Raw genomic sequence first — 2,845 nt, 5'->3', positions numbered from 1 at the left:
ATATATATATATATATATGGATAATAATAATAATAAATAATATCATTATTATCCATATCTTCTCAAAATGTATGACTTTAACTTGGTATCCCTACCTGTAAAACGGCTGTGATATCTTGTTTTTTAGTGTAATTTTGCTACTTCTGGTAACTATTAACGTATTTAAATTATCGAAGGTTTTAATAACTGAGATAATATTAATATATACATAAACTAATATATATACATATATATATACACATAGGCGCGCGCGCACACACACAAACATACATTTATGTGTGTAAATAAAAAATAAATAATACAGGTAGATAGATGACAACAATAACACCTTCCTGTTTTTATTCTCACATCCTCACATTCATGTCTAAATGTTTTTTCTTTTGTCACACATATCTGTAATACGTGACATTTCGTACATTCCCTTACATCTCTCCACACAAACTCCCTCCCCCCTGCATCGATCTATCCATCGATCTATCCATCGATCTATCTATCTATCTATCTATCTATCTATCTATATCTACCTACCTGTCTATCTATCTATCTACGTACATACACCGTGTTTAGATTATACATATTATTACATAAATAATGCACCACATACAGGTGTTTTGTGCACACACATATGTACGTAACGTACGTATATATATACACATACATAAATATATGCAGTACCACACAATTATGTATATATGTACAGGTGTAAATATATGCAGCACCTCATCTTTCTTAAATGCAATGTTTTTATATACACCTACACATAAACACACCCCAACATACATATACATATCTATATACATCACACTTTCTCACAATTGTTTTCAATATATATATATATATATAAGGACGTGTATATGATGTCATGCAAATATATTCTCTCACTGTCATGCCACAATGTCTTTCTCTCTCTCTCTATATATATATATATAAACACTGAGATGTATATTGAAATATACACATCAACATAATTCTGTTGTCAAACACATCTTTTGCTATCACACACACACACACACACCTTGCCACGAAACCTTTTATGCCGCATACATACACAGTTCACACTCATGCTGTCTCACACACACATTATGTGTGTGTATATATATATATATATATATATATATATATATACACACACACACGTCCTTTCAGACTTAACGTTACTTGTTTTATTTGTAAGAAATTATTAGAAAAAGAAACTAAACTTCGACTTCCGTCAATTTATCCGACTTTAAGTAAATCATAAAAATTTAAAAACAAACACTTAAAAAAACCAGTACTGAAGGGAACTATCAAATAAAATACATATGAAAGCAGTGTAGAAACTATTTATCAAAATAGATATTAGCTAATAAATTTTTGTTAACGTTTTTTCGAGTTAAGTCGCATGTCTTGACCAATTACCGACGTAAGTTGAAGTATACCTCCCCCCTCTTTCTCTTTCTATATATGTGTGTACGTGTGTGTATTATATAATGTAGTTACATACACACGGTCTTACAGTGTACACATTCATAGATAGATGGCTTGCATCCATCCACGTACACACGTTTTATGTCACGCACACACACACACCATTTCGCGAATCACAAACATCATATACGTTTTTCTGCAACACACCACTATATTCCGTTTAATGTCGTTACCTATTTCTCTGTAACACACCCTTTTCTGTCACGCTTATATTTCCCCACACATTTTAAGTTTTCCTTCTCCCTACATAGACTCAATCACGCCCTCTTTCTCTCTCACGCACACACACTGTCTTTCTTTCTCACCATCTGTCACACTGTTTCTATCTCTTTCCCTCTGTAACACTATCTCTTCCTCATTCTCTGTTCTACCTTCTCATCTTTTTCCCCCCTCCTCTCTTTCCTTCCTGCTCTCTCTTTCTCTCTCTCTTTGTCACACTGTGTCACCTCTTTATTTTGTCACGTGTCTCTCAATGTCACATGCACTGATTTTTGTTTTTACGTTCTCTGCGACACCCATTGCTTGCTTGCTTCCTTCCTTCCTTCCATTCATTCAATGGCTGTCCATAGATCCTGTGTTACAAAACGCTCTACCTCTGTAACAACACGTTCTCTCCGTCTCTCATTCCCGCAACTCGCTTCAGTGTTACACATACACACCCCCACACAAACATTCTTCGACTGTCAAGACCCATTTCTCTGTCACTCTCTACATACACATGACAATCTCCTATCTCTGCCACAAGTCACCACCATGAACACCTGCTTGAATTAACAACGTTTATATATAAATTAACAGTCCAACAGATTTTTATAAACCATTCCATAACGTCCCTGAACTATTTCCCAGTTTATTTTTCGTTTTCGGTTTTTTTAACATCCTTCCTCAACATTCCAAGACAATTTACCAGATATTACAGATTTTATTCCTTAATTAAAACATCTTTATTCGGAAATAAATACACTATGAATATATATCTAGGAGAGAAAACCTAATCGTTTCTCTTCTAAATATATTTTCCATGTAATAAATGATAATGCTAAATCGATATATAGAATAGTCGGGAAATATTAAAAAAAAAATGCAAGACATTTTTGTAGTTACATGATCTTAGGATTATTATACATTCGGATATTCGCTTTTCCGAAATACTTCATACATTCTACACACACACACACACACACACACATATGAGAGAGAGTTTTCATTCATTAAAGAAAATAACTGAAAATGTATATGTAAAACAAACTTTATCTACACACACACACATTTTAGGTGTATATGTATATACACTTTCTAGAAAATACACATGTGGGGGTGTCTTCGAGAAAGTGTTTATATGTCTGTCTGTGTGCGTGCATGTATGTTTATATATATA

General features: G+C 33.4%; 1 protein-coding gene across 5 annotated transcripts in view; it reads left to right on the top strand.

Moving 5' to 3' along the window:
• LOC106876481 (syntaxin-binding protein 5) overlaps positions 1 to 2,845 on the top strand; it is a 433,849-nt gene that overhangs the window by 689 nt on the left and 430,315 nt on the right. The window lies entirely within an intron of this gene.

This window comes from Octopus bimaculoides, chromosome 24, assembly GCF_001194135.2.
Source record: "Octopus bimaculoides isolate UCB-OBI-ISO-001 chromosome 24, ASM119413v2, whole genome shotgun sequence".
Taxonomy (NCBI): Eukaryota; Metazoa; Mollusca; class Cephalopoda; order Octopoda; family Octopodidae; genus Octopus; species Octopus bimaculoides.
The sequence above is the reverse complement of the archived record's forward strand: the minus strand, read 5'-3'. Positions and strand labels throughout refer to the sequence as shown.